Source organism: Macaca mulatta, chromosome 20 (genome assembly GCF_049350105.2).
Source record: "Macaca mulatta isolate MMU2019108-1 chromosome 20, T2T-MMU8v2.0, whole genome shotgun sequence".
NCBI lineage: Eukaryota > Metazoa > Chordata > Mammalia > Primates > Cercopithecidae > Macaca > Macaca mulatta.
In genome coordinates this window covers 67,414,915-67,440,443 of record NC_133425.1, presented here as the reverse complement: position 1 = coordinate 67,440,443, position 25,529 = coordinate 67,414,915, and the positions used below count along the sequence as shown (strand labels likewise).

The following is a 25,529-nucleotide window of genomic DNA, read 5'->3' as shown; positions in this document are numbered from 1 at the left end:
TACTTTCCATCTCTGTTGTCAGAATTATGGATATAGAATTTTGAAAGAATACATGTAAAGAATTGAGCACAGTATCTGCACATAACAAGCTCTAAATAAGTGTTAGATTTTATTACTGCTATCATTACTATTATTACTTCAGTGTGTTGGTTACCATTTGAGAAAAACAAGGAAAAGAAAATAAAATTCAATCTTTACTTTTACTATTAAATAGCAATGCAGGTAAAAGGCTGAGTGGAAAAGTGTTAAACAGATATCCATGGTGAATAGACTGTGAATGATCTGTAATCAGAAGTCAAACTACAGCTTATGTCAATGCATAATAGACCCATGAAAGGGTTCCATTAAAAATGTATGTATAATTCTGAAATTTTTGTGTTGCATGACATCAATAGTCTGATAAGAGAGTTCTATTGTGATTGGTATGGAGGGTTTTGGGAAGTGAAAGGTGCTCATTATTCAACTACAATTACGAAGCAATGCCAACTTTCAGTATTTTTTTTACAAAAATAAGTTATATTTTTGAATAATACATTACAATGAAGTATCAATAATTTAAAAAATGTAGAAAGGAAAAAGTCTCTGTCTTTCCCCTCTTCTACCCATGAGTTCCTCACCCAACCCCCGAATAAGTAATCACTGTTACTGTTTTCTTGTTTATTCTATCAGCTATTAATATATTAAGAAGATATTAATATAATTTCTCTCCTACATCTTACACAAATGATACTTTTTATGAAGATTCCTTACAATTTTCTGTCAACACAATAAGTTCATTTGTGACTAGACAGCTTCATTTCCAGTAATCATGCCAATTATTCCTTTGTCCTTATCTCATTGGTGAGGATATCTAGTACGATGTTGAATAGAAGTAGTGATAGGTGACTATAAACATCCTTACCTTGTTTCCAATATTAGGGGATGTCACTGTCTTGTTCATGGTCATAGGGGAAGAAGAATTCAGCCTTTCATTACTAAGAATTACGCTCTTTATCATGTGAAAGAGGTTTCCTTCCATCCTTAGCTGCTAACAATTTTTTTAAAAAATCATGAATGGTTATTAAATTTTGTCAAATCATTTTCAGCCTCTACTGAAACACGTAACAGCTTAAAGCTGTGAGTATAGTGAATTACAATGACTGGTTTTCATATGCTAAATCAACCTGGCAATCCTGGGACAATCCCCCAGTGATCATGATATACTAATCTTTTTATATATTACAATAATTGACCTGCTAACATTTTAAGAATTTTTGAATCCATGTGCATGACAGACATTAGTCTATAATTTTTTGGGGGGCGTAGTAACTTTGCTATTGTTATCAGGGTCTTGCTAATAGCATAGAATGAGTTGGAGAGTGTCTCCCTCCTCTATATTCTGAAAAAGTTTGTATAAGATTATTATTTTGTCCTTAAATGCTAAATTGAATTAACCAGTAAAGCTATGAGGCTTGGGGATTTCTTTGTGGACAATTTTTATATAAAAAATTCAATTTTTTTTTTTTTTTGAGACAGAGTCTTACTCTGTCACCCAGGCTAGAGTGCAGTGGCATGATCACAGCTCACTGCAGTATCAACTTCCTGGGCTTAAGTGATCCTCCCATCTCAGCCTCCTGAATAGTTGGGACTACAAGTGTATGCCACCACACCTGACTAATTTGTTTTTATTTTTATATTTTGTACAGACAGGATCTCACTTTGTTGCCCAGGCTGGTCTTGAAGTCCTTGCCTCAAACGATTCTCTTGTGTCAGCCTCCCAAAGTGATGATATTACAGGCGTGAGGCACTGTGCCTGGCCTACAAATTCAATTTTAGAAAAATGATCTTAGACTATTCAGATTTCTAATTTCTTATGTCAATTTTGGTAAGCTGGGGTTTTCAAAGAATTTGTCTATTTTCATCTTAGTTATCAAATTGATTGGAATACAGTTGTTAATAATATCCTACTATCCTTTTTCTTATCTGTCAGAATTATGGTGATGTCCTTATTTCATTTGTGATATTGGTGATTTGTTTTTTTCCTTAATCTTTTTAAAATCAATTTTATTAATCTTTTCAGAGAATCAATCTGATTGTTAATTTTTTTATTTCAACTCCTCATTATATAATGTCCTTTCTTCTATTTACTTTAGGTTTAATTTGCTTCTCTTTTTCTAGATTCATAAGGCAGAATCTTAGATAATTTTACACTTTACTTCCTATTACAGATGTGTAAAGTGATACATTTTCCTCTAACAATTGCTTTAGCTTCATCACACACATTTTCATAGGATGTGTATTCATTCTCATTTAGTTGAGATTAAAAAAAAAATTCCCTTGTCATTTTTTTTACAGGTGTTAAGTATATTGTTTAATTTCTAAATATTTGTTTTTTTTTCTAGGTATCTTATTACTATAAATTTCCAACTTGATACCACTGTTTCAGGGAAAATATTCTATGCAATTTCAACTCAAGACTTGTATGCCCCAACATATAGTCTATCTTTTTGAAATTCCATGTGCATTTGAGAAGAATCCATTGTTGTTCTGCTGTTGTTGATTTTTTCAGTTAAACATTTGATTTCCATTCAGTTAATTTTTCTTATTATTTTTTGCCTTCTACTTTCTTTGGGCTTCATTTTACATTTTGTTTCTAGTTTCTTGATGAGATATTTATATCATGATTTTCCAGCCTTTTTTTCCTTTTAAACATACATTTAAAGGTTATATATTTTCCTCTAGGAACAGCTTTAGATACAACCCCCAGGTTTTCACATGTCATGTTTTGATTATCATTTGGTTAAAAGTACTTTCTAATTTATACCATAATTTCCTCTTTTGCCTATAGGCTATTGGATTCTGTCTTTTATCCAGTCTAACAACTTGTCTTTTAACTGCGAAATTGAGTCAATTTATATTTAACATAATTACTCATATATTTTGAATTATAAACATATCATCTTACTGTTTCCTATTTGTTCTACCTGATTTTTCTTTAAATTCTTTTTTGCAACACTTATAATTAACCAAGTCCTTCTCTTATTACATTTTTTCTTTTAGTTTGATAGTAATACATTATTTTACTATTAAGTGGTACCCCAAATATTGCGACATACATCTCTGACTCACTATAGTCTATTATAAATTAGTACTTTTGTCACTTCCCACACAATGCTAGAACTGAAATTGGTATTATTTTGTTTACTTCCTCCCACCTTTTGTTATTATTGACATGTATTTGATCATTCATGTGTTTTAAGTCTCACAAGATATTTTCATTTTTCTATTTTGCAGTCAAGATTCATTCAGACTCGCTCACATATACACCTTGTGCACTGCTCTGTGTTTATTCTTCCATTTTGACATTTCTTTCTGAGGTCACGTTTCTTCTACCTAAATTCTCCCTTTGGTGTTTCTTTTAGGTTGGGTATGCTGCTGATAAGTTCTCTCAGTTTTTGTTTTCCTATAGTTATTTTCATCTTCAATTTTCAAGGATATTTTCACAGCACAGAATTCTAGATTGGCAGTTATTTTCTTTCTGCTTTTAAAAGATGTCATTCCATTGTCTTTTGAGCTCCATCATTTCATTGAGAAGTCAGCTGTCAGTCTTATTGCTGCTTCCTTCAAGTAGCATGTCTTCTTTTTTTGTCTTCACTTAAGATTTTCTCTTTCAACTTCAGAAGTTTTACTAATGTGCCTAGGCGTGATTTTCTTGGTATTTATCCTGCCTGGGATACCTATGGCTTAATGTCTTTCCCCTTTTTGGAAACTGTTAGTCCTTAGCAGTTTGAAAATTACCTACTGCAATCTTTTTTTTACCTTGTAGGATTCCAATTACACATATATTAAATATTTTCAGTGTATCTCCTATGGGATTTATGCTGTTTATTTTCCAGCCTTTTATCCCTTTATGCTTTGGTTTTAGCATTTTTTAACTGATTTATCACACTCAACAATTCTCTCTTTATTTCCAATCTGCTATTAAGCCTATTTATAAGTGCCTTAATTTAAGTTGCTGTATTTTCAGTTCCTGAATATACATTTAATTCTTCTTTTGTAAGCTGCAGTTCTTTTGTTCTCCAATATATTATCATTTTAGAGCTATTTAAGAGCCATATCTGATAAGTATATCTGATTCACTTCACTGTGGATCTATTTCTGCTGTCTGCTTTTTCCCCCCCTTTGGTCCTGTGTTTTGCTATTCCTAGAAAATATTGAATGGATGCCACATATTGTGTGTGAAAAATCTTAGAGGTTCTGTAAGATATCTTCTTTTGAAGAAAAATTACCATATCACCTGGGAGGTAGCAGGATAGAACAAGGGCAGATTACCTCCAATCCAATAAAACAGTAAACTGGCTTGAAGCTAGGTTAGTCTTTTTAAGACTCACATTGCATCTGGTTCATCTCATCTCTTAGGTCCCATTTCCGTGACAGACCCTGACACTTGATTTTTGTCTTCCCAGCACTATGAGATTACTGAAAGCTCTACTAGGCTTTCAGTAGACTTCTGCTTAGGATCTTATTCTGGAAAAGACAAACTGAAACTCTGAGCTATATGCTTACTATAAAATCTCTCTGAAATAATACCATCAAAAAAGGAAGTGATGACATTTGTTCTTTGTGAACCTGTATTTATTCCTAGTAATGAAATTGAGAATAATTTCTCCTCTCATTCAGACTTTTGGCGTCTCTCCCAAACTGCATTTTTTTTTTTTAAGTCCACAATTCCTTAAGCTCAACTGCAGATGTAATTCTTCACGATCAATGGCAAATTCTCAGAGTACCTGTGAAAATAATAAGTCTGGGATAGGAGACTTGAATTCCAAAAATTAGTTGTTCTCTTTCAATCTCTGTGACTGATCCTGTGCTGCAATCCTCACTAATCAATGCTAGTTTTGTCCTTTCCTACCCTAAAGGCTATTCTTCTTGACAGAGAAAAAGAATCTGAAGAACAATTCTCTTTCTCTCCCCTTCCTTCTCTCACTTTTAGTAATCTCTCTCTTTATTTTTTGAGACAGAGTCTTACTTTATCACCCAGGCTGGAGTGCAGTGGTGCAATCTTGGCTCACTGCAACCTCCACCTCCAGGGTTCAAGTGATTCTTGTGCCTCGGCCTCCCAAGTATCTGGGATTACAGGCACACATTGCCACGCCTGGCTAATTTTTGTATTTTTAGTAGAGATGGGGTTTCACCATGTTGGCCAGGCTGGTCTCAAACTCCTGACTTCAAGTGAGTCACCTGCCTTGGCCTCCCAAGCTGTTGGGATTACAGGTGTGAGCCACTGTGCCCAGGCCTCGTTTAGTAATCTCTTGACATCAAAATCCTGCAGCAAGTCTCTTTTACTTTTCCCTAGAAGCAACCCACAAATTATTGGCCTTATATGCTCCTCCTTATATTTTAATATAATTATTTATACCTAAATTTAACATAAAATCACATTGGTCTTCTTTACATTTCCCCCTCTCCCTTTTCCTGAAAAGGGGGGAATTAATTTATTCATCAATTACAGACAAACACACTGCTACTTTAAAGACTGGTTGCGATATAAGCAGTAAGTCAATAACTATACAATGTGATATGTGTTAGGTGCAATTTTAGTGTTATTGTGTTATTTTCATTTATTTTTTAGCTTTCTTCCTTTTTTTTTTTTTTTAGAGATTATGTCTATGAAGTTATATTTACCCTTTATCTGAATGTTTTTAAAATGTGCCTTATCACGTCCATGGTAACACTGTCCAAAAGAACTTTCGGAAACTATGGAAATGTGATTTCTAATAGGGTAACCAATAGCTAGTACAATGGACCAAATCTTTAACTTAATTTTAACTTAATTTTAATTTATTAAACTTAAATAGTCACATGTGGCTAGGGGTGAACTTATTGGACATGTAGCTATATAATATGTCCAATATTCATCAGTCCTGCCTATTTTGCCTTAAAATTGAATGACTACTTTCTTTAAGAGTTCTAATTGTTTTTAACCTATAAGTACTTAGGTGTTGATCAAAATTAGGTTCATATAGTTTCCCTATCATTTCTTTCATCTATTGAGGATGCAGATTATTAGCAAGGCAAAGCAAAAATATGTCCAAAATTCGACTTTTAGTAAAATGGATTTTGAGAATGCATTTGAATAGCTGATACCACATGATTATTATATCCTGAGTCTACACTTTTTAAAAGGATCTGAATCAGGATTTCTAGAAATATACTACTTATTTGACCAAGCAAATAATAGCATATCCTTTTGAAGCAATTACTTCTGGTATCTATTTTTATGCTTACCCAGGTGCTTTCTATCATGTTTCCTCTCAAATTCTGCTCCCAACTGCCAATGTATAGTCATTTATGAATGCCGTGTCTACAGTCAAGAATGCAATCTCATGAAAGAGAATGCAACTAAATGGCCAACTTTGAGATTAACACAAAACTTGTAACTAATTATTACAATGCTTATGTGTGCTTCTATATATGTGCAGATAGATATATACATAATGCATGTATTTTATAGATTTGTATGAAGTAGAAACAGCATTTTCCAGAAGGTTAAAATAAATGATTAAATTTAAAGAATTCAGTATAAAGAATTTAGTTTTATGAAGTGAGGGATGTCCTGTATTAAGAATTAATTACAGGCTGGGTACGGTGACTCATACCTGCAATCCTAATACTTTGGGAGGCCAAGGTAGGTGGATCACCTGAGGTCAGGAGTTCAAGACGAGGCCTGGCCAACATGATAAAACTCCGCCACTGCTAAAAATACAAAAATTAGCCGGGTGTGGTGGCACATGCCTGTAATCTCAGCTACTCAGGAAGCTGAGGCAGGAGAATCTCTTGAATCCAGGAGGTGGAGGCTGCAGTGAGCCAAGATCATGCCACTGCACTCCAGTCTGAGCAACAGAGCAAGACTCTGTGACAAAAACAAAAACAAAAACAAAAGGCCAGGCACGGTGGCTCACACTTGTAATCCCAGCACTTTGGGAGGCTGAGGCAGGCAGATCATGAGGTGAGGAGATCGAGACCATCGTGGCTAACATGGTGAAACCCCGTCTCTACTAAAAATACAAAAAATTAGCTGGGCGTGGTGGCACGCACCTGTAGTCCCAGCTACTTGGGATGCTGAGGCAGGAGAATCACTTGAACCCAGGAGGCAGAGGTGGCAGTGAGCAGAGATCGCGCCACTGCACTCCAGTCTGGGTGACAGAGCAAGACTCCGTCTCAAAATAAATAAATAAATAAATAAATAAATAAATAAAAATAAGAATTATAGAAGAATATTTAAAAGTTTCCATTGGTCTTAAAAAAATAAAGAATAGCATTTCATAGAGAGAATCAGATGTTATCTGAAAGTAAATGAGACTAGAAAAATAACATGTGGACTCTCAAAATATCTCCCAAATTTGAGTATTGTGCAATACGTGTGTTCAATGCCTATATGAAATACTAATTGATTTCTAGATAGTCATTTAAATATTTTTCTAATGAAATATGTTTGTCCATATTTTAGTGGATTTCAATGTGAAGGGATGATAGTTCAGGCTTTGGAATAATACAGACCTAGGAATTCTGTAATATATAGCTCTAATTATGATGTTTCCTGGCCTCAAAAATAAGTTAGCAGCTTTCCCATGATGTCTTTTTGATAGTATTTTAAGAGATTATAGGTGTCAGTCAACATTATTTAAGAATGTCCTCCTTTAAAAACTTTAAAACTTTAAAAATTTAAGATTTTAAACAGATAATTAGAGAATTAGTCACGTTACAAATTGGTTCTTTACTTGTTACAGGCTTCACCCAGAATTAAAAAGCCTCTTTGGGCATTAAAAATAGTATTATGTTTTTACATTTTTTTGTAGAATTACTTACAAATTTTCAGGAATTTTTTTTTTAATCACATAGAATAAGACATACTTGCCTTTGGGATAAAATGCATAACTATCAACACAGTTATAATAAAAGTGCTTCATATTCATTACCATTATTATAATTATACCTTACATTTGTCTAGGACTTTACAATGTACAAAGTACTTTTACATACACTGTTTCTTTTAAAAGAATGGCATCACAAGAAAGTGAACTGATACTAACTTTTTTCAATGAATACTGGCACTCTTAAAATGGAGATAGAAACCATGCCTATCATGTTATAACAACAACAACAACAACAACAACAACAACAACAAAACACATTTTGCTGAGCTTCTCAAAAGGAGGTATGGCAAAGCGTAGGTTCTGGAATCAACAGGACCTATAATGGGATCCTAATTTTACTTACTTTCTAGCTGTGTGAATTTGAGCAAGCAACTTAACTTGTCTGTACTTCATTTTCCTCATCTCTGAATTCAGAATTTGAACCTCATAGAGTCAGATTAAATGAAAAACTTTTTACATATCCTAAAGCAACACATAGAATTGCTGATACCAGGTATATAGTGGGAACTCAATACATAAAGATGATAATGAAAATGTTACTTTTATTATTAAGATGATCTATTCTTTTCCACTGACCTTCATAATCTTTCAATAAAACATACTATACAAAGTAAATAATTAGATATGACAATGACTGATCTTAGATCATAGATCAGGTGAGGAAGAAAGGTGAAAGTCTATTTTGGAAGCAGATGAGACAGTATACCATAGGAAATGGAACTCATTAGAAAAAATCGAGGTTACACCTAAACTGGTTTAAATTTATGATACTTAAACAGGGTAGAAAGTTATACTAAAAGCATCACAGGCAATTTTGCTTTAGGAAGAGTAAAATGGAAGCCTGTTTGTGATGTGAATGTTAAATGAAAGAAAACAGAATCATATCTGTAAAATAAGAAGTAATATCATATAAAGTGAAGAGGGGTACAGGGAACATGAGGCTAGAATAGTTTAATTTGTATAAGCATATTAGCTCACTTAGATTGATCACAGAGATTAAAAGAACAAGGATAAAAGATTGACCTGCAGTTTGGCACAAAAAACCTCTCTGCTCCTAAGCAAAAGATCCTAATGAGTCTCCTTACAAATGTGTGCTCTCAGTTAAACAAGGAGCCTCCATTTAAAGTGTTTATTGCTTAAAGTAGCCATCACTATTATTATATAAACAACTGAAATTATAGGCCCTGTTTACATAAAATTAATATCATCTTTGCATTAACATTTGCTGATTTTTTAATTTGTCTTGAAGTTCTTCTTTCAGAGTGTAACATTTACTCAGAAAATTAACATTATTTGAGGGCCTATTGCAGGCATACCTCAGAGATATTGCAGGTTTAGTTCCATATCACCACAGTAAAGTTAATATTGCAATATAGTGAGTTGCATGAATTTTTTTGTTTCCCAGTGCATATAAAAGTTATGTTTACACTATACTGTATAGTCTAGTAAGTGTACAATAGCATGTCTAAAAAATGTGCATACCTTAATTTAAAAGACCTTATTACTAAAAATTGCTACCAATCATCTGAGGCTTCAGTGAGTCATAATCTTTTTGCTGGAGAAGGATCTTGTCTTGATGTTGATGGCTGCTGACTGATCAGAGTGGTGGTTGCTGAAGGTTGGGGTGGCTGTGGCAGTTCCTTTTCTTTTTTCTTTCCTTTCTTTCTTTCTCTCTCTCTCTCTCTCTCTTTCTTTCTTTTTTTTTTTTTTTTTTTTGACAAAGTCTAGATCTGTCTTCCAGGCTGGAGTGCAGTGGCACAATCTTGGCTCCCTGCAACCTCCGCACCCAGGGTTCAAGCAATTCTTGTGACTGGACTGTGGCAGTTTCTTAAAATGAGACAACAATGAAGTCTGCTGTGTCAATTGATTCTTCTTTTCATGAAAGATTTCTTTGTAGCACGTGTGCTGTTTGACAGCATTTTCCCTACAGTAGGATGTCTTTCAAAATTGGACTCAATCCTCTCAAACCCTGTTGCTGCTTTGTTAACAAAGTTTATATAATATTCTAAAACCTTTGTTGTCAATGTCAAGAGTGTTTACAGCAGACTTCATCTCAAGATGGAGTAGATACCATGTTAAGAAACCGCTCTGTTTATTCATAGGAAGCAACTCCTTAGCCATTCAAGTTTTATCATGAGATTGCAACAATTCAGTTACATCCTCAGGCTCCACTTCTAATTCTAGTCCTCTGGCTATTTCCACTATGTCTGTAGTTACTTCTTCCATTGAAGTCTTGAGCCCCTCAAGTCATCCAAGAGGGTTGGAATCAACTTCTCCCAAATTCCTGTTAATGTTGACATGTTAACTTTCTCCCATTAATCACAAATGTTCTTAATGGCATCTAGAATGGTGACTGCTTTCCCACAGGTTTTCAATTTACTTTGCTAAGATCCAGCAGAAGAACAGCTATCTATGGCAGCTATAACCTTATAAAATGTATTTCTTAAATAATAAGACTTGAAAGTCAAAATGACTCCATAATCCACAGGCTGCAAAATGTTTGCTCTGTTAGCAGGCCTGAAAACAACATTAATATCCTTGTATATCTCCATCAGAATTCTTGGATGTTGAATGACTTAGGTGCATTGTCAAATAGTAGGAATATTTGGAATGGAGTTTTTTTTCTGAGCAGTAGGTCTCAACAGTTGGCTTAAAATATTCAGTAAGCCATGCTGAAAGCAGATAAGCTGTCATGCAGGTTTTGTTATTCCATTTAGAGACCACAGGCAGAGTAGATTTAGCATAATTCTTAAGGGCCCCAGGATTTTTGGAATGGTAAGTGAGCATTGGCTTCAACTTAAAATTACCAGCTGCCCCTAACAAGAGAATCAGTCTGTCCTTTGAAGCTCTGAAGCAAAGCATTAACTTCTCCTTTCCAGCTATTAAAGTCGCAGATGGCATCTTCTTCTAATAGAAGGCTATTTCCTCTATATTGAAAATCTGTTGTTTAGTGTAGTCACTTTCATCAATTAACTTAGCTAGATATTCTGGGTAACTTGCTGCAGCTTTACCATTAACACTTGCTGCTTCATCTTGCAATTTTATATTATGTAGATGGCTACTTTCCTTAAACCTCATGAACCAACGGCTGCGAGCTGTAAACTTTTCTTCTGCAGCTTCCTTGCCTCTCTTGGTCTTCACAGAATTGAAGAGTTAGGGCTTTGTCCTGGATTAGGCTTTGGTTTAAGGGAATGTTGTGGCTAATCTGATCTATTCAGACCACCAAAACTGTCTCCATATCAGCAATAAGGCTGTTTTACTTTCACTACTTCACTGGAGTAGCATTTTTAATTTTCTTCAAGAATTTTTCCTTTGCACTCATACTTGGCTAAGTGTTGAGTGCAAGAGGTCTAGCTTTTGACCTGTCTTCACTTTTTACATGCCTTCCTCACTAAGCTTAATCATTTCTAGTTTTTTATTTACAGCGAGAGATGTGTGACTCTTCATCTGAACACTTTTTAGAGGCCATTGTTGGGTTATAAATTGGTCTAAGTTCGATATTGTTGTGTCTAACATCCATATTGTCTTAGGGAATAGGGAGGCCTGAAGAGAGCAACAGAGATGGGGGAATGCCCAGTTGGTCAAGCAGTCAAAATACACACAACATTGATAATCTAAGTTAGCCATCTTACATGAGCATAGTTCATAGCATCTCAAAACAATTACAATAGTAACATCAAAGATCACTGACCACAGAATACCATAATAGACTGAAAAAGTTTAAAATATTGAGAGAATTAACAAAATGTGACACAAAGTGAGCACCACAGACTTGCTCACCCAGGGTTGCCACAAACCTTCAATTTGTTAAAAACAAATCAACACAATATTTGTAAGTGCAGAGGAGGGTAATAAAACAAGGTATGTCTGTATATGTCAGGTGTTTACATAAACTGCATAATTTTTATGCCCATATTACAGGTAAGAAAGGGTAAATGAAAAGCTTAAAGTAACAGCTAATACCTCGTGGAAGTAGCATACAAATCAAGATTTAAAAACTTGGAAATAAATGTTCTATCCCCACTCTCTGCACGATTTTTCCAAGATCAAATGTACCTGATTAATGGTAGCACTGAAGAAATGTTATTTGTTCTGGTTTCTCCAATTTTTCCTCCCTGCCTTAGCACAGGGGAGTTCACAATTTGTAGGGTTTTATAAATTATATTGAAATACCATAGAAAAATAATAGTAGCTTGCTTGAAAACATACTAACAGCTGTGCAGGGCACACAACAAGCACTCAATAAGCATCTCACTTATCCAACTTTAAAAATGAGTTATTAAATATTGAAAAATTATTTCATGGCACAGAAAGCACATCAGCCAACATTAAAAAACAAAGTACACAGTTAAAAAGAAGGGCACACTAAGGTGGTGGTATATTATCCCTGACTATTTTTTATGATTCCCCTAGACAAAGGATGTCGAGCAAAGAGGGAACCGTATTTGTTCATTGTAAACATTTAGTCTAGAGATTTAAAGGCTGTTTTGCACACTGAGTCTATAGAGAGACAGGCGATTGCTCTCTGTCACAATTTCAAAGTCCATCTTCTTTACCTCATCAATTTGCAGCTTAGTAGGGGTGAGGATGAGAGAAGAGTTATATTGCACTCCCAGAAGTAAGGGGCTGTTTTCCTGCCTGTCATTCTACCAACCTCCCAGAATAAATTGCTACTTAGAAAAAGGAAAGTCAAACATTTGTGAAACATATTGCTATTTAGAAAAAAAAAAGAATTGTTTTGCAAATAGTAGCACTATTAAAAGAGGAGAGAGAATAGCATCAGTCATTTTATATTACATATAAGCAGCTTATTAAAGAATTAAATATTTATAGACTATAAAGCAAGCAGGCGATGAGTCGCAAACAGCTTGCTGAGAAGTACATTATAAAACAATGAGTCTGTCAGTGATTGATAAAGAATGGAGAGCACAAATGCTTTATAAATTCTCTAAGTTAGCTATGAATTTCCAGACCAGTAGAATAGGACACAGTAGCCAGCAATGTCACACCAACTCAAGCTGATGTATATGCCAAAAGCTTTCAGTGAACAAAAAGTACACTTCTCTTTGATCCTTCCACCTCCATCTAATGTAAAGAGCTGCAAAGCACAGAGAACTGCAAGGGCTTTATGGATGCTCACTTCCAAGTTAATAGATGTTAGATTTAGATATCCATATAACTCACTTTATTTTCTTCTGACTTTTTTCTTATCAGATAACAAAGTCTATATAATTTCAAAGAAAGATATCCCCCTTCCTTTCAGAATCATATACATTAGAGACCAGATCACCTAATCTAATTCTATCAGTTTAGAGTAAAAGCAACTAGGACTTAAAGGTGTAAAGTGATTGATCCAAGTTCACACAGCTGGTTAATACCACAATTAAGATTAAAACTTGGGTCTCCTATCTCCTTGATCAATATTCTTCCCATAGCATCACCTTCTTTAGCCAATCCCTTTTTAAAATGAAAATTCTGGGCTTTTGCTATTCATAACCTTATTCATCAGTTAGAAATTGTGAACTCTTTCTCTCATAAAATTATATTTCAATTCAGTTTAGATGATGGTTTTAAGAGAAAAAAAAGCTTTAAGTGGATAAAACTTTAATCTATATATTCTCTGAGAGAAACAGAATATAATCTGCCTCTCCATAGTCATTCTAGAGTTTGAGATAATAGGATGCTATTAAGACAATGTTGGCTCTTTCTTGAGGAAAGGCTTTCTTTTATGCACTAACTACCTGGGAGGATGAATTTTCATTCTTTATGAGAGTGACTGGTCAAGACCTAAAGGTGTTCATAATCTTAAATGCCAGAAAAAGTAATCTCTCCTTGACTTCGTGAGTCATAGCTTCTATGTGTTCTGGATACAGTACTTTGGAATTCCATCCTTTTCTATTCTCTGTCTTCAAATTTAAACAGTCATCTGGTTTCCATGTAATTGAGCCTGAAGTTCCACTTGCAAACTCGACAGAGACACACTGTGAGTCAAATAAAATTATGAATCAAATCCTTTGTACCTTGTACAGATGCCAAAGCACCGAGTAGTAGAAATCAAACCACTGATGCCCCTGCCCATAACCCTACCATTATTTTTTTGGTAATACTTGAATTTCTATGAAATTATATCCCACCAGAAAATCTATTTGATTACATTAGATGCTTCTTTTTAACTTTATTGAGGTATGGTTGGCATATAAAAAGCTGCACATATTTAATGTATACATCTCAATGAGTTTGAGGAGACGTATACACCCAAGAAACCACTACCATTATCAAGGTCATAAACATATCCATCACTTGCTAAAGTTTTCTCATGCCTGCTTTACCATTATTATTGTTGCTGTTATTGCTTTTTTGTGTGTGTATGGTAAGAACACGTAACATAAGATCTACTCTCCCAGCAAATTTGCCTACGGGCATCATGTTATATGGTAGATCACCAGAACTTACTTATCTTGTACAAGTGAAACTTTGTACCCATTAACCATAACCTCCCTGTTTTGCCCTCTCCCCAGCCTGTGGCAACCATCATTCTACTCTCTGCTTCTGTAACTTCAACTTCTAAAGATTCTACGTGTAAGTGAGATTACACAGTACTTGTCTTTCTGTGCCTGGATTACTTTACTTAGCATAATGCACTCCAGGTCCACCCATGTTGTTACTGACAGGATTTTCTTCTTCTTCTTTTTTTTTTTTTGTTAAGGCTGAATAATACTACATTGTATTTATATGTCATAATTTATCTATTCATCTGTTGGACATTTAAATTGTTTCCACATCTTGACTATTGTGAATCATGCTGTAATGAAGATGGAAGTGCAAATATCTCTTGGACACTGGTTTCATTTCCTTTAGATATGTAACCAGAAGTGAGATGGCTAGGTCATATGGCAGTTCTATTTTTTAATTTTTTCAGAAACTTCCATATTTTCCATAATAACTGTACCAATATACATTCTCACTAACAGTATACAAAGATTCCCTTTTCCCAATACCCTTGCCAACACCTGTCATCTGTTGTCTTTTTTGTAATAGCCATCTTTTTAAAAAATTATACTTTAAGTTCTGGGATACATGTGCAGAATATGCAGGTTTGTTACATAGGTATACACAGGCCATGGTGGTTTGCTGCACCCATCAACCCATCATCTACATTAGGTATTTCTCCTAATGCTATCCCTCCCCTAGCCCCCACCACCTGACAGGCCCCAGTGTATGATATCCCCTTCCCTGTGTCCATGTGTTCTTATTGTTCAACTCCAACTTATAAGTGAGAACATGCAGTGTTTGGTTTTCTGTTCTTGTGTTAGTTTGCTGAGAATGATGGTTTCCATCTTCATCCGTGTCCCTGCAAAGGACATGAACTCATCCTTTTTTGTGGCTGCATGGTATTCCACAGTGTGTATGTGCCACATTTTCTTAATCTATTATAGTAGCCATCTTAACATGTGTTAGGTGATAGCTCATTGAAGTTTTGATTTGCATTTCCCTTATAATTAGTGGTGTGAAGCATTTTTTCATATACCTGAAAAGTTATTTGTACGTTATCTTTGGAGAAAGGTTTATGCAGGTCTTTTGTCTATTTTAAAATCAGGTTATTTCATTTTTGCTATCAGTTGTATGATTTCCTTGTACATTTTAGATATTAGCCCCCCTTTTTTGAGAAAGGGTTTCACTCTGGTGCCCAGGCTGGAATGCAGTGGTGTGGTATTGGCTTACTGCAGCCTCTAGTTTCCCAGGCTCAGGTGTTCCTACCACAGCCTCCCAAGTAGCTGAGATTACAGGCATGCACCACTACTCCGGGATAATTTTTGTATTTCTTATAGAGGCAAGGTTTCACCATATTGCCCAGGCTGGTCTCAAACTCCTGAACTCAAGTGATCTACTTGCCTTGGCCTCCAAAAGTGCTGGAATTACAGGTGAGCCACTGTGCCCAGCTATCCTTTATCAGATACATGGTTTGCAAATCTTTTCTCCCAATCCGTAGGTGGCTTTTTCATTTTGTTAATTGTTTCTTTTGCCGTGCAGATGCTTTTCAGCTTGATGCAGTCCTACTTATTTTAGATTTGTTGCCTGTGCTTTTGGTGTCATATCCAAAAGATAATTGCCAATACCAATGTCAAGGAGCTTTTATCTTATTTTTTATTGTAGGAGTTTTATAATTTCAGGTCTTATGTTTATGTCTTAAATCCATTTTGAGTTGATTTTTGTGTATAGTGTAATATAAAGGTCTAATTTCATTCTTTTTCATGTGGATATCCCATTTTCCTAACACCATTTATTGAAGAGACTATTTTTTTTTCCTATGATGTATTCTCAGCACCCTCGTGAAAAGTTAGTTTACTGCATATATGTGGGTTTATTTTTGGGCTCTTGATTCTGCTCCTCTGGTCAATGGGTCTGTTTTTATGCCAGTACTAAATGCTGTTTTGATTACTATAGCATTGTAACATAATTTGAAATTAGGAAGGGTGATATCTCCAGTTTTGTTCTTCTTGCTCAAGATTGCTTTGACCATTTGGGGGCTTTTGTGCTTCCAATTTTGAGATTGTGTTTTTATTTCTGTGAAAAGTGTCACTGAAATTCTGATAGGGATCACACTGAATTTTACATGTAAACAATATCAATTCTTCCAATCCACAAACATGAGATATCTTTCATTTTCTTTGAGGTATCTTTTCATTTCTTTGCATCTACCTCAATTTCTTTAATCAGTATTTTATTGTACTACAGATATTTCACCTCCTTGGTTAAATTTATACCTAAGTATTCTATTGTTTTTTGATGTTATTGTAAATGGAATTGTTTTCTTAATTTCTTTTTCAGAGAATTTGTTGTTAGTGATATAAATATAACTCTATTCTGGCAACTTTACTGAATTTATTAGTTATAACAACTGTTTGGTGGATTCTTTAGGAGTTTTTTTTGAAATAAGGTAAAGTTATCTTACCTTAAGTTAACTTAACAAACAGAGACAATTTTACTGTTTTCTTTCTGATTTGGATGGATTTTCCCCCCTAACTGCTTTAGCTAGGACCTCCAGGCACTGTGTTGAAAAGAAGTGGCAAATATGGGCACCCTTGTCTTGTTCCTGATCTTGCAGGAAGCCTTTCAGTTTTTCATCACAGAGTAGGATGCTAGCTTGGGCTTGTCATACATGGCTTTTATTATGTTGTGGTACATTCGTTCTACATCTAATCTATTGAGAGGTGTTTTGTTTCTTTTTTTTTAAATCAAGAAATCATGTTGAATGTTATCAAATGCTTTCTCTGCATCTATTGAGATGATCATATGATTTTTATATTTCATTCTGTTAATGTGGTATATTACTTTTACTGATTTGTGTAGGTTGAACCATGACTGGATCCCAAGGATGAATCCCACTTGACAATGGCATATAATCTTTTCAATGTGCTGTAAAATTTAGTTTACTAGTTTCGTTTTTAGTATTTTCACATCTATGTTCGTTACAAATATTGGCTAGTAATTTTCTTTTCTTGCAGTGTTCTTGTCTGGCTTTGGTATCAGGGTAATGCCGGCCTTATAGTATGAGTTTGGAAGTGTTCCCTCCTCTTCACATTTTGGAGGAGTTTGAGTAGGACTGGCATTAATTCTTCTTGAAATACTTGGTAGAATTCACTAGTGAAATCATCTTGTCCCGAGATACTCTTTGTTGAAAGGTTTTGCATTCCTTAGTCAATCCCATTACTTGTTTTTGGTCTATTCAGATTTCCTATTTTGTCAAGGCTCAGTCTTGTTAATTTGTATGCTTCTACAAATTTATCCATTTCCTCTAGGTTATCCAATTTGTTAGCATATACTTCTTCACAGAAGATTCTTATGATCCTTTGTATTTCTGTGATATCAGCTGTAATGTCTCTTCTCTCATTTATAATTTTATTCATTTGATTATTTTCTCATTTTTCCTTAGTCTAAAGATTTTCATTATAATTTTCATTATCTTTTCAAAAAACAACTCTTTGGTTGATTTTTTCCATGGTTTTTCTAGCCTGTTTCATTTATTTCTTCTAGATGTTTATTCCTTCCTTCCTTCTGCTAACTTTGGGATTATTTTGTTCTTCTTTTTCTAGTTCCTTGAGATATAAAGTTAGGCTGTTTATTTGTGATCTCTCTTTTTTCTTAATGTAGGCATTTACTCCTATAAACTTCTTTGTTAGAACTTCTGTGGCTGCACTGCATAAGTTTTGGTATGTTGAGTTTCCATTTTTGTTTCTCTCAATATACTTTTTGATTTCTCTTTTGATTTCTTCTTTGTGACTCTTTAGTTTTGAGTGTTTACTTTTTTGATTTTTGATTTTAATTTTGTGCGTACATAGTCGTATATGTATTTACAGGGTACATGAGATATTTTGACACAGGCATGCAATGTGCAATAATCATATAATGTAAAATTGGATATCCCCTCAAACATTTACATATGTGTTACAAACAATCCAATTATACTCTTTTAGTTATGTTAAAATGTACAATAACATTATTATTGACTATAGACACCCTATTGTGCTATCAAATACTAGGTCTTGTTCACATTCTTTTTTTTCTTTTGACCCATTAACCACCCTCACCTTCCCCTTATCCCTCAACTACCCTTCCCAGCCTCTAGTAACCATCCTTTTACTTCTATCTCCATTAGTTCTATTGTTTTGACTTTCAGACTCCACAAATAAGAAAGAACATGTGATATTTGTCTTTCTATGCCTGGCTTATTTCACTTAGTATAATGACCTCCAGTTCCATCCACGTTGTTGCAAATGACAGGATCTCATTCCTTTTTATGGCTGAATAGTACTCCATTGTGTATATGTATCACATTTTCTTTATCCATTCATCCGTTGATGAATACTTAACTTGCTTTGAAATTTTAGCTATTGTGAACAATGCAGCAACAAACATAGGAGTGCAGATATCTCTCTGATATACTGATTTCCTTTCTTTTGTGTATATAACTAGGAGCAGGATTGCTGGATCATATGGTAGCTCTATTTTTAGTTTTTTCAGGAACCTCCAAACTATTCTCCCTAGTGGTTGCACTAACTTGCAGTCTCATCAACATTATCATACATCATCAAGTATAGGAGGGTACTCTTTTCTCCACAACCTTGCTGGCATTTGTTATTGCCTGTCTTTCGGATATAAGCCATTTTAACAGAGGTGAGATGATATCTCATTGCAGTTGTGATTTGCATTTCTCTGATGATCAATGATGCTGAGCACCTTTGTATGTCTTCTTTTGACCATTTAAAAACTGGATTATTAGATTTTTTTTTATAGAGTTGTTTGAGCTCCTTATATATTCTGGCTATTAATTCCTTGTCAGGTGGGTAGTTTGCAAATATTTTCTCCCAGTCTGTGGGTTGTTTCTACACTTTGCTGATTATTTCCATTGCTGTACAGAAGCTTTTAAACTTGATATGTTTTCATTTGTCAATTTTTGCTTTGGTTATCTGTGCTTGTGGGCTATTACTCAAGAAAGAAATTTTTGCCCACACTAATGTCCTGGGGATTTTCCCCAATGTTTTCTTGTAGTAGTTTCGTATTTGAAGTCTTATATTTAATTATTTAATCCATTTGCTTGATTTCTGTATATATATAGAGAGACAGGGGTCCAGTTTCATTCTTCTGCATATGGATATCCAGTTTTCCCAGCACCATTTATTGAAGAGACTGTCTTTTCCCCAGTGTATGTTCTTGGTACCTTTCTCAAAAATGAGATAACTGTAGGTGTGTGGATTTGTTTCTGGGTTCTCTATTCTGTTCCATTAGTCTATGTGTCTGTTTTTATGCCCGTATCATGTTGTTTTTGTTACTATAGCGCTACAGTACAATTTACAGTCAGGTAAAGTAATTCTGCCAGTTCTTTTCTTTTTGCATAAGATAGCTTTGACTATTCTGGGTCTTTTGTAGTTCCATGTAAGTTTTAGGATTGTTTTTTCTATTTCTGTGAAGAATGTCACAGAATGCAGTCTACATATTATATAGAATCTATAGATTGCATTGGGTAGTATGGACATTTTAACAATATTGATTCTTCCAATTCATGAACAGGAAATGTCTTTCCACTTTTTTGTCGTCTTCTTCAATGTCTTTTATCAGTGTTTCCTAATTTTGATCATAGAACTCTTTCACATCTTTGGTCAAGTTGATTCCTATGTATTTCATTTTATTTGTGGCTGTTGTAAATGGGATTACTTTTTGAATTTCTTTCTCAGATTGTTCAGTCAGCATACAGGAATGATACTAATTTTTGTATGTTTATTTTGCATCTTGCAACTTTACTAAATTTGTTTATCAATTCTAACAGTTTTGATGGCATCTTTGGATTTTTCCAAATATAAGATCGCATCATCTGCAAACAAGGATAATTTGACTTCTCTTCCTGTTTGGATGCCCTTTATTTCTTTCTCTTGTCTGACTGCTCTAGCTAGGACTTCCAGTACTAAACTGAACAAGAGGAGTGAAAAAGAGTATCCTTGTGGTGATCCAAATCTTAGAGGAAAGGCTTTCAGTTTGTTCCCATTCAGTATGATATTGGCTTGAGGTCGGCCATATATGGCTTTTATTCTCTTGAGGTATGTTCTTTCTATACCCAGTTTTTGAGGGTTTTTATCATGAATGGATGTTGAATTTATGCTTTTTTGCATCAATTGAATGCTCCTGTGGTTTTTGCACTTCATTATGTTAGTTTGATGTATCACACTGATTGATTTGCACATTTTGAACCATCCTTGCATCTCAGGGATAAATCTTGCTTGGTCATGATGAATGATCTTTTTATTGCATTGTTGAATTTGGTTTGCTAGTATTTTGTTGAGGATATTTGTGTCAATATTGATCAGAGACATTGGCCTGCAGTTTTTTTTTTTTTTTTTTTTTTTTTTTTAATGTGTCTTTAGTTTTGGTATTAGGATGATATTGGCCATGTAGAATGAGTTTGGAAGTATTCCCTCCTCCTCTATTTTTCAAAATAGTTTGAGCAGGATTGGTATTAGTTCCTTTTTAAATGTTTGGTAGAATTCAGTGGTGAAGCCATAGGATCTTGGGCTTTTTTTTTACTGGGAGACTTTTTATTAAGGCTTCAATCTCATTACTTGTTATTAGTCTGTTAAAGTTTTGGATTTCTTCAAGGTTCAATCTTGGCAGGTTGTATGTGTCAAGAAATTTATCAATTTCTTCTAAAATTTCAAATGCATTGGTATGTAGTTGGTCATAGTAGCCACTAATGATCCACTATCCATTTCTTCTAAATTTTCCAATTTATTGGTATATAGTTGCTCATAGTAGCCACTAATGATCCTTTCAATTTCTGTGGTATCAGTTGTAATGTCTCCTTTTGCATCTCCGATTTTATTTATTTGGGTCTTCTCTCTTTTTTTCTTAATCTGGCTAAAGGTTTGCCTATTTTGTTTAACTTCTCAAAAAAACAACTTTTTGTTTCGTTTATCTTTTGTATTGTTTTCTTCATTTCAATTTCTGCTCTGATCTATTATTTATTTTCTTCTCTCAATTTTGGATTTGGTTTGCTCTTGCTTTTCTAGTTCTTTAAGATGCATCATTAGGCTATTCATTTGAAATTTTTCTTCTTTTTTGATGTAGGCACTTAGAGCTATAAAATTCCCTCTTAGTACAGTTTTTGCTGTATACCATAGGTTTTGAAATGTTGTGTTTCCATTATTGTTTCAATTAATTTTTCAATTTCCTTCTTAATTTCCTCACTGATCCACTGGTCATTCAGGAGCATACTATTTAATTTTCATGTGTTTCTATAGTTTCCAAAATTATTTTTGTTGTTGATCTCTGGTTTTATTCCACTGTGGTCAGAGGAGATGCTTGATATTATTTCAATATTTTTTGAATATTGTTTTATGACTTAACATATAGTTCATCCCTGAGAACGATCCATGTGCTGAGAAAAAAAAGTGTGTATTCTGCAGCCATTGGATGAGATGTTCTGTAAATCTCTATTAGGTTCATTTGGTCTATAGTGCAGATTAAGTCCATTGTTTCTTTGTTGATTTTCCATCTGGAAGATCTGTCCAATGCTGAACGCAGGGTGTTGAAGCCTTTAACTATTATTGCATTGAGGCCTATATCTTGCTTTAGCTCTAATTATCTTGCTTTAGCTCTAATAGTATTTAGTATATATATCTGGGTGCTCCAGTGCTTGGTGCATATATATTAACAACTGTTATATTCTCTTGCTGTATTGACCCATTTATCATTATACAGTGACCTATTTGTCTCTTCTTATAGTTTTTGTCTTGAAATCTATTTTGCCTGATACAAGTATAGCTACTCTTGCTTTTTGGTTTCCATTGGCATGGAATATCTTTTTTCATTCCTTTATTTTCAGTCTATGTGTGTCTTTATAGGTGACATATGTTTCTTGTAGGTGATAGATCACTGGGTCTTTTTAGAAAAAAATCAATTCAGCCACTCTATGTCTTTTGATTGGAGGGTTTAGTCCATTTACATTCAATGCTATTATTGATAAGTAAGAACTTTCTCCTGCCATTTTGCTATTTTTGTGGTCGTTTTGTGGTTTTCTCTTCTTTCTTTCCTTCCTGTTTTCCTTTTAGTGAAGATGATTTTCTTTCATGATATAATTTAGTTTCTTACTTTTTATTTTTTGGTGTATCTGTTGTATGATTTTTTGGTTTGAGGTTACTATGAAGCTTGCAAATACTATTTTGCAACCCATTATTTTAAGCTGAACACAACTGAACACTGTTTGCGTATACAACAGAGAAACAAGCAAAAAGCAAATAAACATTCTGCACTTTAATTTAGTCCCCCCACTTTTTAACTTTGTGTTGTTTCTTATTAATATATCTTATTGAACTGTGTCTTGAAAAGTTGTAGTTATTATTTTTGATTGGTTCATCATTTAGTCTTTCTGCTTAAGAGTGGTCCACACATCATAGTTACAGTTTTATAATATTCTAGGTTTTTCTTTGTACTTTACTATTACCAATGAGTTTTGTACCTTTAGATGATTTCTTATTGCTCATTAACATCCTTTTCTTTTTGATTGAAGTACTCCCTTTAGCATTTCTTGCAGGACAGGTCTGGTGTTTATGAAGTCCCTCAGCTATTGTTTGTCTGGGAAAGTCTTTACTTCTTTTTCATGTTTGAAGGGTATTTTCACCAGATACACAATTTTAAGGTAAATTTTTTTTTCCTTTCAGCAAATATGTCATGCCAATCACTCCCAACCTCTAAGATTTCCACTGAAAAGTCTGTCGCCAGATGTATTGGAGCTCCATTGTATGTTATTTGTTTCTTCTTTCTTGTTGCTTTTAGGATCCTTTATCCCTGACCTTTGAGAATTTGATTATTAAATGCTTTGAGGTTGTAATCTTTGGGTTAAATCTGCTTGATGTTCTACAACCTTCTTGTATTTGGATACTGATATCTTTCTCTAGGTTTGGGAAGTTCTACTATCCCTTTGAATAAACTTTTTACCCCATCTCTTTCTCAACTGCCACTTTAAGGGCCAATAACTCTTACATTTGCCTTTTGAGGCTATTTTCAAGATCTTGTAGGCATGCTTCATTGTTTTTTATTCTTTTTTATTTTATTTCCTCTGTTTTGTTGTTGCTGTTGTTGTTTGTTTTTTGTTTTTTTTGAGATGGAGTCTTGCTCTGTCACCCAGGCTGCAGTGCAATGGTGCAATCTCGGCTCACTGCAAGCTCCGTCTCCCAGGTTCACGCCATTCTCCTGCCTCGGCCTCCTGAGCAGCTGGGACTACAGGTGCCCACCACGATGCCCGGCTAATTTTTTGTATTTTTAGTACAGACAGGGTTTCACCATGTTAGCCAGGTTGGTCTTGATCTCCTGACTTTGTGATTCGCCTGCCTTGGCCTCCCAAAGTGCTGGGATTACAGGCATGAGCCACTGTGCCTGGCCCTCTGAGTGTATTTTTAAATAGTCTATCTTCAAGCTCACTCATTCTTTCTTCTGCTTGATCAATTCTGCAATCAAAGGACTCTGATGTATCCTTCAGTATGCCAACTGCATTTTTCAGGTACAGAATTTCTGCTTCTTTTTATTTCAATCTCTCAGTTAAATTTGTCTGATAGAATTCTGAGTTCCTTCTCTGTGTTATATTGAATTTCTTTGAGTTTTCTCAAAACGGCTATTTTGAATTCTTTGTCTAAAAGGTCATAAATCTCTCTATCTCCAGGAATAGCCCATGGTGCCTTATTTAGTTCATTTGGTGAGGTCATGTTTTCCAGATGGTCTTGATACTTGCAGATGTTCATCTGTATCTGGGCATTGAACCCTTAGGTATTTACTGCTGTCTTCTCAGTCTGGACACATTTGTACCCATCCATCTTGGGAAGGCTTTCCCATTTGAAAGGAATTGGATGTTATGATCAAAGCCGAGTCTGCTTTAGAGGGCACTCCAAGTCCAGTAATGCTGTGGTTCTTGGAGACTCATAGAGGTACTGCCTTGATGGCCCTGGACAAGATCAGGGAGAATTCTCTGGATTACAAGGCAGAGACTCTAGTTCTCTTCTCTTATTTTCTCTCAAACAAATAGAGTCTCTCTCTGTGTCTGTTTTGGGCCACCTAGAGCTGAGGGTGGAGTGACATGAGCACCCCTGTGGCCACCATGACCCTGTGACTATGCTGGGTCACACTGGAAGCCAACACAGCACTGGGTCTCACCCACGGCCTTCTGTAACCACTCTCTGGCTACTCCCTATGTTCACTCAAGCCTCTGAGGGTCTACAATCAGCAGGTGGCAAAGTTAGCCAGACCTGTGTCCTTCCCTTCAGGGTAGTGAGTTTCCCCAGGCCCCAAGCAGGTCCAGAGTTGCCATCCTGAAACCAAAACTGGAATAAAAAAGCTTCAAGGTCTACTTAGTGTGCTACTGTACTGTAGCTGAGTTGGCACTCAATCCACAAGACAGTCTTTCCCACTCTTCCTTTCTCTTTCCAAAGGCCTCATCCCATAGCCACTGTCATCACAGGCCCATGGGGTATACTGCTAGACTACTACTGATATTCGCTGAGGCCCAAGGGCTCTTCATCAAGCTTGTGGTGAATGCTGCCTGGTCTGAAACTGACCTTTTAGTGCAGTAGGTTCCTCTCTGGCCCTGGGTAGGTCCGAAATACCATTCAAGATCCAAGTCCTGGAATAAGAGAGTCCAAGAGCCTGCTTGGTGCTCTACCTACCTGTGGCTGAGCTGGTACCTAAGGTCCAAGACAAAGTCCCCTTTACTTTTCCTTCTGCTTTTCTCAAGAAGAGGAGTCTTGTCCCATAGCCACCACAGCTGGAAGTGTGCTGAGTCTCACATGAAGTCAGCAGGTCTCAGAGTCTCACACAAGGTCCTCAGTGTAGTAGCTGGTTATTGCTGCTGGTTATTCAGGGTCCAGGGGCTCTTCAATCAGCAGGCGAGGAACCCTGCCAGGACTGGGTCCTTCACTGCAAGGCAACAGGTTCCCTTCTGACCCAGGGTATGTCTAGAAATGTCCAGGAGCTAGGGCCTGAAAAAGGGCCTCATGACTCTGCCTGGTGCCCTATCCTGTTGTGGCTGAGCTAGTATCCAAGATGCAAGACAAAGTCCTCCCCACTCTTTGCTCT

The 25,529-nt window shown here is 35.3% G+C and overlaps 1 protein-coding gene and 1 long non-coding RNA gene across 7 annotated transcripts in view; one reads left to right on the top strand and one right to left on the bottom strand.

Annotated features, from left to right (window-relative positions):
• Positions 1–25,529, bottom strand: part of LOC144337686 (uncharacterized) — a 216,629-nt gene that overhangs the window by 6,198 nt on the left and 184,902 nt on the right. The window lies entirely within an intron of this gene.
• Positions 1–25,529, top strand: part of LOC114674456 (uncharacterized) — a 131,453-nt gene that overhangs the window by 4,799 nt on the left and 101,125 nt on the right. The window lies entirely within an intron of this gene.